General features: G+C 52.6%; 1 protein-coding gene across 5 annotated transcripts in view; it reads left to right on the top strand.

Moving 5' to 3' along the window:
* The window catches only part of SHISAL1 (shisa like 1), a 74,511-nt gene that overhangs the window by 55,362 nt on the left and 5,920 nt on the right, over nt 1-13,229 (top strand). The window lies entirely within an intron of this gene.

The raw sequence follows: 13,229 nt of genomic DNA on the forward strand, positions 1-13,229 counted from the left end.
CACTTGCAGCAGGGAGTGATTTGGTCAGATGGGAGCTTTGCTGAGAGCCCCACCCCCGCCGTCAGCAGGGCCAATGGAAGGAGGCGGGAGGCCGTGGGGAGGCTGTTACTGTGCTCCAGGGAGGAGACTATGGGGTTTAGGCTAGGGACTGTGGACGGATTTGGAAATATTTTGGAGCCAGGATTATGGAAGGATTGGACCTGGGGGCAGGGAAAGGAGGCACCCTGGGCAGCTGTAGGGTCTGATGTGAGTGATGACCCGTATTGCTACAGGTAGGAAGGACACCGCTGGCAGAGAGATGGAGCAGGGGTGGCAAGCACGGCACAGTGGGGCCTATTGTCGCTGGCTACCGCGTGACGGGAGAGGACCTCTAAAGGTTGAGTGTGCATCTTGAGGCTGGGGCGGGTCCCAGGTGGTCGGGAGCCAGAGGTGCAGGACAGACAAGTGTGTGCCAGGTGGGCAGCCAGAGGCCGCAGGAGGGAGGGTGTGCTCGGGACATATTTCCCATCATATATAGCCTTCTCCCTGGCTCTGGGGCCAGCCAGGAAAGCCAAGACTAGGGTGTGTGTGTGTGTGTGTGTGTGTGTGAGAGGATGTAGCCTGTGTAGGTAGCAGGTGTGTGGGCGTGTGCAGCATGTGCTGTGTGTTGTTGTGGGGCATGTATGTGTGTGTGCATGGGTAGTGCACATATATGCTTTGGGCCTTGTGTATGATACATATGTAGTATTGTGTGTGTAGTGTGTGTGTGCATGAATGTGTGTGTTATGTGCACACTCACATGCTCAGGTTTGACCCTGGCTCCAGCCTCGGCCCCTCCCGCCAACCAGAAGGCAAAGGAAGGGCGTGGGGCATGGGCTGGGTATTGAGGCAGCCCAGGGGTGCAGTACATGAAAACAGGTCAGCGGCCCCCAGGAGGGAGCACAGAGGTTTGGACAGGGCTGGGGCCAGGGGACCAGGACCCATGGATGGTCGAGGGCAAAGTATAAACAGCCCCAGAGCTTGGAGGTGCATTAATTCATAAGGATTTACAAAAGAGGGACCAACGCCTGGGCTCCCAGCCAGGGCTGGGTACACGGAATGGATCTGACCCCATCTCTGCCCATGAGACTCGCATCTACGCCTGCTCACCTCACTGGGTTCCCCACTCCGGCTCCCCGGCGAGCTCCTACTCATCCCTCAAAATCCTGCTCAGGCTGAGCAGGATTTTCCCTTGAGGCCTCCCGTCCTCCTCCAGAGGGGTCCCCTTCTTTCTCCCCACTCCCATCACAGCCAGGCCCACATGGTCCATTACCATATCTGTGCCCACTGGCTGGGGTGCAGCCAGGGACAGTCCCCTGCAGATCCCCGTGCCCGGAACAGAGCCCAGGGCCGGGAGTCACGGCTGCTTGTTGGCGTCCTCCCGCCGCTGGCTTGTGGTTGCACCCCGGGCAGCCTTGTCCCCCGACCCCCACCCCCCCAGGCTCCGCTTCCTCCTTGTGCGACCTGATGCTTCTACAGTATCTTCCAACTTAAAACCCCTCTGACCTTCTCTCTGGCTAATGGAGGCGCTGATCGGGGCCCGGAATGGATGTGGGAAGCACTTGAAAAATTCCTAACAGGAGGCTAAGGGGGAGTCTTTACTTTTGTGGAGCATGAGGAGGTGGGGCCGCCACGGAGGCCGCAGAGGACGCGCCTCCAGCACTTGGTGGCATTTAATGCAAAACTCCAATCTCTCGTGAAAGCACTGGCATCAAATATTTACCAAAGCAGCATTAAACATTAACCTTCAGGATGGAGATGTTTATTTTTTTTTTAAGATTTTATTTATTTATGCATGAGAGACACAGAGAAAGAGAGAGGCAGGCTCCATGCAGGGAGCCCGACGTGGGACTTGATCCCCGGTCTCCAGGATCCCACCCTGGGCTGAAGGCGGCGCTAAACCACTGAGCCACCAGGGCTGCCCAGGTTGGAGATGTTTAAAGACCCCAAGCTCCCCCAGGAAATGTCCCAAAGTCAGGAGGGCGAACTGCCGGGAGGAAGGCTGCGAGCGGGGCCTGGATAATGAAGCATCCCTGAGCTCCCCGGGGACCCTCACCACCCCCTATCCCCCGGAGCAGCCCCTAGCCCGTGTCTGTGGGGCACCGGCCCCGTCCGCCTCCTGGGCCACCAGCCCTCCCAGGCCCCCCGACGCCACTGAGGCAGAGAGAGCTGGTGCCTTCGTGCATCAGAAGGAAGGTCGGGGCGCAGGAGTGTAGGGAGAGGAGGGGGTGAAGCAGGGGCAGCACCCTCGAGACTGGCTGTGGGATGGTAAGGAAGAGGGGGGACCCTGGACCCAGCCGCTGGGGATATACTGATGGGATTTTCTGAGATGGGAACCCAGAGGCGGGGGCGGCTTCGGGTACCAGCTGCATGGGACGCCTTAAGTTAGAGATGCCCGTGAGCATCAAGGATGACGTTAGGGCCACAGACACGTCGAGGAGGATCTTAGACGACGGCCCAGGCTGCAGCCCAGCTTGGACTTAGCCGAGGGTGCTGGTCATGGAATCTGAGGGGCTGGGGTCGCCTGGTGAAGTGTGTGGGTGCTGTTGGCGGGGGAGGGAAGGGGACAGGTGACGCAGTGGTGAGAGGGGCAGCCCCTGAGGCAGGAGGAAGCCCGGAGTCGCGGGGTCCAGGGGCTGAAAGAGAGGAGCAGGGGGCAGCCAAAGGGATGTGGGGGCCTGGCCTCGGATGCCAGGACCAGATGCCCTGCCCTTTGCCTGTCGCTCCCACGATGCACACCCCCCGTGTCCCCATCCTGCCCCCCAATGTCGTCCGTGTGCTCCTTGAAACACAGACACAGCGTCTTGTCTGTGGAAGCCGACACCGCAGCATCGTCCTTCCCTCCGCCCTCCGTCTGGCCTCTCCGTTCCCCGGGATGACAGCCGTCTTCTTTCCAAGGGAAGGAAAGTGAGGTCTCACATTAAATTCTTTTGAATGACACAGCGTCCTACACAACACCAAATTATTCCAATTCGTCCACGAGAAGATCTTTGTTGGGGCAGCTTCTCAGCTCTCCCGGCGCCCCAGTGAGCAGCAAATACCTGGGCTCCCCAGGGGCACTTTGCAGGGGGAGGGCCGCCCGCCGTGTCACCTGCCACGGGCTGGGTCCACACGGGCACTCGGAGCCGGGACCCGCGCCCGTGCTCGCCTTCGGCGCCCGCCTAAAGCAAGGGAGGACGACGTGAAGCCGGAATCCCGAAGTTCAGGGTGGGTCTTAGGGATGCCTGCTATCCAGGTGTCGGCTCCCTCGGGAGGATCTAGGGGAGGACCTGCTTCCCCGTTTTCCCGTTTCCAGAAGCGTCTGGGTTCTGTGGCTTCGTGGCTCTGCTCTGAGCTGTTTCTGTCCCCACCTTTGCTTGTCTGACTCTGGCCCTGCCGCCGCCCCTCTCTGTTGGACCCTGGTTGTGCCACCAGGCCCGCCTGCAGAATCCGGGACCATCTGCCCATCTCAGGGTCCCCAGCTCCCACAGCAGTGTCTCCCTTTCCGGGTGTGAGGCCACACTCGCCGCTTCTGGGGCCCGTCGTGCCTGCCCGGGTGTGCACAGGTCAGACTCACAGCGTAGGCCTATGTTCCGCGTTAGGATAGGACGTCCTGCCAGCCACTTTCCCAAGCGGCCCACTTTGTACCCTCTCCGGCCCCGGGAGTCGGGGGATGTGACGTCCCGCCGCTAGGCTCCCTCCCCAGCCCTCGGGTGGCCAGGCTTTTACATGTCAGTTGGTTCCGGGGGGTGTGCGCAGGGGCAACTCATCGTAGCTTTATGTCACATCATCCCAACGCTTGTGTCACACAAGCGCACCTCCTCCAGGCAGCCTTCAAAGACCGCCTCCTTCGTGGCTTAAGAGCTCTGCCCTGGTGGGGGTTGGGGGGGGAACGCTGCCGTCACCTCCATGGGACTGCTGTCTTACCCAGCACGGTTCATTTGGGATGCCTGCCCCGTTTGCTCCTTGTAAGACCTGGATGCTAGAGTCCCCACCTCTCTGGGGGCCGTGGGAATGCGCTGGAAGGCGTGCTGCACGCTCCCCGCCCCACGCCTGGCGTAGAGTCAGCGCCTCACAAACTGAGCTCTCATCACTGCTGAGGGGCACGTTGTCTGCATCTCACCTGGCAATTAGTCATGTTGGGCCTTGTGATTCGTCTGCTCTTGTCAGCCAACTGCCACTGTCACAGACTCACTCAGCCTTCTGGAAGCCTGCATTGTGATTCAAATCACCAGGTGCTTCTCTATCTTCCCCAGTGAGGTTGCAGACACCAGCTGGGACACCCCTCATCCTTCCCGGTGGGCCCCCGGGATCCAGGCCCTCACCTCTCCCCTGCCTCTCCCCTGGGCCACCACCCAGCCACCTCCCTGCGCCCAACCCACCAGGCCCCGGCCCTGCCCCAGAGCCACAGCCGCGCACAGGGGCTGGCAGCCCAGACCACGCTCCCAGCGCTGCCACTAACCGGACCCGTGACCCCCCCACCCCCGCCGAGCCTCAGTGTCCCCATCTGTACGTGGGGGGAATAACGTGCCTGACTCGCAGGGCTGAGAGCTCCGGGAGACCGTGCGTGGGAAGTGTGTGCACAGGGACCCCCGGGTGGCCCAACGGTTGAGTGTCTGCCTTAGGCTCAGGGCGTGATCCCAGGGTCCTGGGATCGAGTCCCGCATCGGGCTCATAGTGAGGAGCCTGCTTCTCCCTCTCTCTCTGTGTCTCTCATGAATAAATAAATAAAATCTTAAAAAAAAAAAAAAAGGAAAGTGAGTGCACAGAAGAAACACCCAGCACATCAGCCCAGACCCCTGCCTCTATTAGAATGAGGAAGCAGCGTCCAGGTCTGTGCCCCGAGCCCTAGGATCACGTCCAGGGCCTCTGCCTGGCGGGGGGACTGCTTGGTGGCTGCCACTCTCCAGACTCGCCGCCGCCAGGAGCATCTCATGCCGCCCGCTGAGAGCCTCCGAATGGCCGGCCTCCTCGTCCTACCGGCCCTGCTCAGGCCCCCTCTCGCCACCAGCTCCCTGAGAGCTTTCCCCGAGCACCCCCAACCCCTATCCCATCGCCTCTGTCCAAGCCACACCCCTGGGCCCCAGACACTCACCCCTGATGCACCTCCTGCTCCTGTTTGGGAGTCCCCACGTGGCTCCCCCACCAGTGGAGAGCCCTCAAGGACAGGGCTCCCACCTGACTCAGGCCTGTGCCCCCAGCACCCAACCCAGGCCCAGCAAAAGATGCCAGCAGTAAGAGCTTCCAGAAGGGCCTCGGAGGAGGCCCTGACATTGGTCCTGAGTGAAAGGAACGCTGGCGGCCCCAGCCCCAGTTTCTCCGGGCTGCTGGCGATGAGGAGCCAGGGCACCTGCAAAGTGCCTGGGAGCATCATTTCACACCCTCGGTTCCTGCACCCCGGGGGGAGCCAAGCAAAGTCTAGGCAAGTACCTGGGCTTCCTCTGTAAGCTTCCCCTGACTTTCCTCTTCCCTTAGTCCCTGGGGCTTCCTCTGTCTCAGCACTTCCCTGCTTGTGAGGAGCATGGCAGTGAGCAGTGAGCAGGGCGTTGGGGGGGGGTGCAGGGGAGTCAGGAAGGCCTCCCTAAAGAGCCGTCTGCACCCACACCTGAGATTGCTGAGAAAATGAGCTGTGCACAGATGCCTAGGCAGAGGGCACAGCAAGTACAAAGGCCCTGAGGCAGGAGCACCCAGGAATGTTGGAGGCACAGCAAAGAGCCCCATGTGGCTGGAGAGGAAGACAAAAGGACATGGCAGGAGACCATGGCAGAGAAGTATGCGGGGGCAGCATGGAGGGAGTCACCAGAGCTTTGGTGATAAGAAGCCATTAGAGAGTTTCAAGAAGAAAAGATTTAAGATATATTTTTTTAAATATGTAAAAAATTTTTCTATATATTTAAAAAATATATAAAAAGAGAACTCTGGCTTCTGTGTTGAGAATATACTGTAAGGAGGCGAGGGCAGAGAACTCGGTTAAGAGGATTGAAATCCTCGAGGACGGTGGCTTGGACTGTGGCGGTGATGGTGGGAGCGGTGAGAAGTGGTGAGATTCTGCGTGTGTTTTGAATGGTGAGATGGGCTGAGGGGTTGGACCTGGGCGTGAGAGCAAGCAAGTCAAGGACAGCCAGCTCCCAGTCTTTTGACCTGAGCTACGGGAAGGATGGAGCCACCATCAGCTGAGAGGGGGGTCTTGAAGGGGAACGGATTTAGAAGGTAGCATAGGAGTTCGGTTCGGGCCGTGTCAGGAATGAGCTGCCTACTAGGCACGCGAGGAGGATATCCCAGAGGTGGCTGGGTGTTTGAGAGACTACAGTTCAGGGAAGAGTCCCCGGTGTGTGGACAGGATTAGAGTCACAAATCCCGAGGACAGCTGGGACAGGGACTGGACAGCGGGACGAGAGGCGTGTGAGGATGGGGCTGCCAGCGCTCCCGGACAGCTGCCTGGGCCTTCCTGGTATCTGCGTCCATCACGAATGGGGAGCCTTTGCTTTGGCAGCAGCGCCCTGCGGGCGGACATTCCACTGGGCCTAATCTCCACTATTGCCCGCGTCGCTGCGACGAGCGAGCCCGTGTGCGCTTTGCCCTTGTGCGCATATTTGGAGGATGACTGTCAAGTGGAGTCGCTGGGTCGGAGGGCACATGCACCCGTAACTTTGCCGCGCGTCAAACTGCCTTCCAGAAATGACCTTGCTTCCCTCCCAGGAGCCGTGAAGCAGAGGCTCTCCCCGCCCCACAACCCAGGCGACTCCCGGAGCGCTCAGCCGTCTAGAGCTTTGCCGATGTGACGAGGGCAGGATGTGGAAGCGTCCTGTTGTTCGTGCTCCAGAACGCCGTCTCGTGAGGGCTTTGGTTGGCATTGCTCTTATTTTAGACTTTGGATTTGCGATCTGATAGTTTTCCTTCTTGGCAATTGGTCTGTTTAGATTCTCAACTCCTGGATCCTTGGGATAATTTCTCTTTTGTTGGAAATTCACTCATTTCGTCAAGGTTTTCTGATCGAGTCGGACAGAGTTGAGTGGGTAGGGTCCCTCACTCTTCTCTCGCTATTTGTCCAGTTACTTCATTTTACGAGCACCTGCTCTGTCTGCATCCAGCATCCCTGGGGATGTGGTCATGCACCAAAAAGCCAATGAAAAGTACTACTATTATGTACGGAGGATTTTTTAAAAAATACGTATGGCAAACCTGTGTACTGTTAGGATGTTGTATGTGCTAGAGAGAAAAGCAGTATGAGAACGGGGAAGGAGTTCGAGAAAGAGTGTAAACTTGGTGGGGTAGCCACAGATGACTTGAAGTCCGTGAGGGAAAAGCCATGTGTTTATCTCAGAGAAGAGATGGGTGCAGGTGGTGCATTAATCTGGGTCTTCTAGAAACACAAAACTAGTGGACAGATGTAGAAGTAGATATTGATACACTGGAAATGCCAATATAGATACGCTGTAGCTGTAGCTATAGACATACTGTGGATATAGACCTGCTGTAGGTATCGATACAGGCGTGCTGTAGACATAAACATGCTGTAGATATAGATACAGTCGCGCTGTAGTTCTTAATACAGGCACGCTGCAGTTATGCTCTGTAGATAGAGATACGTTGCAGTTACAGATATAGACACGCGTATAGAGACACGGAGATATAGATATAGACATGCAGTGAATATAGATAGATACACCTTAGACATAGATACGCTGTAGACATAGACACGCTGTAGATATAGATACAGACACACTATAGACATGGACTGCTGTAGATGCATAGACACACTGTAGTCCTAAATACAGGCACGCTGTAGATAGAGATACGCTGCAGTTACAGATATAGATACGTGTATAGAGACACGTAGATACAGACATGCTACAGATCTAGATAGCCTGTAGGTATAGACCTGCTGTAGATAGAGAGAGACACACCTTAGATATAGGTACGCTGTAGATATACATATACTATATAGATACAGATATGCTGTAGATATACGTATGCTGTAGGTATAAATACAGACACACCAGAGATATAGACACGCTGTAGATATAAATACAAGTACACTGTAGATAGAGACACACCGCAGTTACAGATATAGACACGTGTATAGGGACAGGTAGATGTAGATATAGACATGCTGTAGATATAGATACAGACATGCCATAGATATAGACGTGCTGTAGATACCTAGAAACGCTGTAGATACCTAGAAATGCCATAGATGTCGATATAGACAGCCTCTAGGTATGTAGATATGCTGTAGAGATAGATACTGACACCCCGTAGGTATACGTACGTGTGTATAAAGAGATTTACTGAAGGAGTTGGCTCATGCAGTCTTGGAAGCTGGGCAGTCCCACGATGTGCAGTTGGCAATCAGGAGAGCCAGGACAGCCAGTATGGGCCAAGTCTGAAGGCAGGAGAAGACCGACATCCCGGTCCAAAGACAGCCTGGCAAAGAGGGAATTTTCCCAGAGTCGGTTTGTTCTATTCCGGTTTTCAACGGACCGGGAAGGGCTGTCTGCTCTACACGGTCATCTGATCCAGATGTGAGTCTCCTGCCCAGAAGCACCCTCCCAGACGCACTCAGAATCATACAAGACCAGCTCTCTGGCCCCACGCCCATTGGCCCAGTCAAGCTGGCCCATAAAATGAGCCACCAGGGATGGACTGGAGTGAATAAAAGAGAGAAGACAGGGACGTGATCAGAGAAGATGGAGAGGAAGGTTTTGGCTTCCCCTGTGGTGGGATGAGGGCCACTGGGTGTTTTGAGCTGAGCAGGGACATAACCCGGCTACCCCAGAGCCACTGCAGGAGCCCCGTGGGCTTGGCCTGTGGTGGGAGACGAGGGTGCAGGAAGCAGCGGTTCACAGATGCAGCAGAAGGCAGAGCCAGCGGGGCTCGCTGATGGATCGCAGTGGGCTTGGAGAGGAAGAGGGGGGCCGGAGGTGGCCCTGGGGCTCTGATGCACGCAGCCAGAAGTGAGGTCGGGACAATCGTGGGAAGGCTGACTGGGAGAGAAGATCCGGGTTGTAGTTCTGAGAAGGTTAAGTTTGAGATGGGTGGTAAGTCTCCGACTGGCCACGTCAAGCGGACAGTGTTGGAGATCATGTGAGAGCTTGAGGCCAGGGAGTCGTCGACGGAGGGAGCCTCTGGGTCCCTGGGAGGACATGAGCGGGGATGGAGAGGAAAGGAGACGGGCAGATGGGGAGGTTCCCAGAGAGGAGCCTGAGCAGCGGTGGCCAGAGAAACAGGAGGGGAACCAGGAGAGGGTCCGCCGGGTCCCGGAGGCAGGAGGAGTGATCCCCTGGGTCAACGGTGCCGAGGGGGCCGAGCCAGAAAGGGACTGAGATCTCACAGCTGGATTTAGTGACACAGAGGCCCTTGGTGACCTTGGCAAGGGCGAATTCTGCACAATCGCTGGAGTCGAAGCCCGTGTGGAAGGACTGAGGGACGGTGGAGAAGCAGAAGGAGAAAACGGAAGCACAGGCCACTGCCACGTGCTCGCCTCCTCCTTCCGCCCCTAGATCCACCAACAGCTAACGTTCCATGGTTTTTCAGAGAACCAGAAATCGGGTTTCTTTCTTCCTTCCTTCCCTTGTTTTTAACTTCATTTCAGTTTTAATTTATCGCTCGCTTTCCTATGCCTTCCTTGAGCTTATCTGGCCATTTCTAACTTTCTGAGTTGGAGAAGTTAATTCATGTCCTCTTTATGAATATCAGCATTTAAAGCCATACATTTTCCTCTGAGCATTGCCCAAACATCCCACAGATTCCGAGATATGGTATTTTTATTTTTATTATTATCTCCATACTCTGAGATTTTAATTTTTTTGGCTGTCTCTCGGACTCACAAGTTATTTTAGAGTTTTTAAGCTTCTTGGTGGTAGAGTTTGTTCTGTTGTGCGGTTTTTGTTATAAGTATTTTCAAATTCTAGTGTATCGTGATCAGAGAACGTTATCCAGTTTTTAAATTTTGGAATTCATGTTCTTTGTGGCCTGACAGGCATTTCCTGTGTGTCCTTTTTTTCAAGAACATTTGAATAGGATTCGATTCAAATTGAATTCTGTTTAATGCACACACCTGCACACACACCTGCATGTACACACATGTACACGCATACACAGGTGCACAAACACACACGTGTGCACGTGCACACACAGTATGTTATTAATTAGATATTTGGCCAGCTATGTTTTTATTCATGTTTTTGGTCAACTTTATCCGTGAAGGACCTAGAATACACAAATACCAGCATACTCCGTCTTTTTCTTCCTTCATTTCCAGCAGTTCTTGCTCTGCAATGCAGAGGCTATGTTATTTGGTGCACAGACGTTCATTAATTTGAGATCCTCATGATGACTCTCATCCTTGATCCCCATACAGCACCCTTCTTTTTCCCATTCACTGTTTCTTGCTCTGACTTCAGCTTTATCTAATAAATAGAATTCTCTTCATTTGCATTTGTTTGTTATGTTTCTACCCATCTTTTTATATATATATATACATATATATATAACTGTGGTACAAGTCATAACAGGGGCAGCCCAGGTGGCTCAGCGGTTTAGCGCTGCCTTCAGTCCAGGGCCTGATCCTGGAGACCCGGGATCGAGTCCTGCATTGGGCTCCCTGCATGGAGCCTGCTTCTTCCTCTGCCAGTGTGTCTGCCTCTCTCTCTCTCTGTCTCTTTCATGAATAAATAAATAAAATCTTTAAAAAAAATGTCATAATATAAAATTTACCATGGTGACCACCTGAAGTGTAAAGGTCAGTGGCCTTAAGTACATCGCCGCTGTTGTACGACAGTCCAGGGGATGTTTTCATCATCCGTCCACCCTTTTATGTAAAACCTGTGTGACTCATCCCACCTTCAGTAGATTTTGTTTGTAATCTGGACTGAGAGTCTTTTTTTTTTTCTAAGCAAGTGTGTATGGCTCATTAACATTTACGGACATGACAGATACATTTGGTGTTACTTTTGTCATGGTTTGTGATATGCTTTCTGCTTTTAGAGCTTTTGTGGGGGTTGTCAATTTTCACCATATGGTCTCTGTTTTCTTTGTTTTATTTTTTGTGTATATGTCTTCTGACAATTTGCAAAGCTGTGTTTTTAATCCTGTGGTTATCTTTATAATTATACTGTGATATGATGCCCTTAATTCTCTATTTCTTTAGACAGTGTTTATTTTCTCCCTACATATGAAGAATGTCCAAATTAGAATATATCTGTTTTCCTTCCTTCTCTCCCTTCCACCAAATGACTTTAGTCCATTCTATTTTATATTTTTTCTGTTTACTGTCCTACCTCTAATTTTACCTAAACCTCTGAAAGATTGAGATCCCTAAATAAAAGCGATGAAGACATAATCTTAAATTCCCTCCCTCCTTCTAACCTCTACCATCCTATTGTTATTTACACCAGGCCTCTGCTTTTCTCTCCCAATCTTGCCTAGGATAGTCACAGTCCTTGGATTTGTTTCAGACAGTCCTACCGTTGAATAGATTCTCACTGCTTGTGCCCTCACCAAACTCAGCCCGTTTGGCCTTGGTTTACCCTAAGTGTGTCCTCTTGTAATTTATATTGTATACAATGTATACAATGTATATTGTAATCATGGGGATTATATTTCAAAAATAGGCTCAAAAAGTGTTTCTGTTGATGTTAAACTTGAAAGATGGTCCATCTGGGTTTTAAGTTCCTGGTTCATTCATTCATTCAGCCAATATTTATGAAGCCCCTGCTATCTATGTGCAGGTTACTGCTCCAGCCCCCAGCAACACAGCAGAGAACAAAGCACACACTTTGGCCCTCTTGTAGCTTACTTTCTAGTTGGGGGAGACAAACAGCAAACTAGACCAGGAAGTAAAATCTGTGGTGTCCTGAACAGAGATGGAAGCTATGGAGAAAGATAAAGCAGATGGTGGGGGATCACTGGACCTGCCTTTGTTCTGGGAAAGAGCAGAGAAGGCTCTGTGGAATCCCAGCCCTGAGCCCATGCACACGTTCCTACTGATGCAGAGTGGGGAGGTTGGCTCTACTTCTGGGATTCTCACCTGCTCTGGAAAGATGGGCTGTGCTGGCTTTGTCAGAGCCCCTCCATCCACTCCCCGCTGCCCCCGCCACCGCCCCTCCTAACATGCCCTGCAGCTTGGTTGAAGATGGTTTATCAGTGAAGAGCTATAATGAGATGCAAGTAGCAGAGATCCAGCTGCACTAATATGGAGATGAGCAGTCACCTCCACCAGAGGTGGTGATGCCACCACCAGAACCAGGTTTCTCCCTGCTTTCTACTTCACCTGCATTAGTAAGTGTCTCTCCTTCTCATGCTCTTATCTGGATTCATGTCCCCTTCCTAGTGGACTTGTACTTATACAAGACTGGGTCATGTGACCACCCCATCTGCAAGGAGGTCTGGAAAGGTAAGTATTTGTGACTGAGCAGTTGCCCCTATAATTGGACATAGGACAGGGGACTCACAGTGCCATCTCGACTCTGCCAGTCGAGGCTGCAAGCGCCCCATGGGCCAGTGTTTACCAACCTGGCTCTGCTCCATTGGTCTCCTGAGCACATCCCTGTGCTAAGAGCACCCTCGTTTCCCTTCCATGGCTTTGTAGGATACGATCAATCCAGTGATGTGATTTCAAGATTCATAATGGTTTTTATTATAATTATGAATGGTATCTGTATCTGTTAATATTTTCTAGGTTTTTTTTAAAGACTTCATTTATTTGAGACACAGAGAGCATGGGGGGGGGGTGAGGGGCAAAGGCAGAGGGAGAAGCAGACTCCCCACTGAGCAGGGAGCCCAGTGCAGGGCTGGATCCCAGGATGCCAGGATCATGACCTGAGCCAAAGGGAGACCCTTATCTGACTGAGCCAACTAAGCACCCTAATATTTTCTTTTTTTTTTTTTATAGCAAGGGTGACCATATCATTTAAAATCCAAATCAAAATACTTATTAGCAGATAAGGGGAACAATATTAAAAATTATGTCAGGACAACAGGTGTTAACTGGAATGACGCAAGCTAAGACACATAATTAGTCGGTAATTGTTGAGATAGATGAACACCGTTGGGTTTTGTAAATTAATCTGATTATCTCCTGGATTGAAGATCGTATCTCTGTATTTGCACTCTGTTCTAATAATTAGCCTGTTGATTCTCTTGGATTTTCTGTGTACATTATCTGCCATTAATTGTAACTCAGTTTCTTCTCTTCCACTCCTAAGATGCTATATTTTTTTCTTGTCTTA

This window comes from Canis lupus, chromosome 10 (genome assembly GCF_011100685.1).
Source record: "Canis lupus familiaris isolate Mischka breed German Shepherd chromosome 10, alternate assembly UU_Cfam_GSD_1.0, whole genome shotgun sequence".
NCBI lineage: Eukaryota > Metazoa > Chordata > Mammalia > Carnivora > Canidae > Canis > Canis lupus.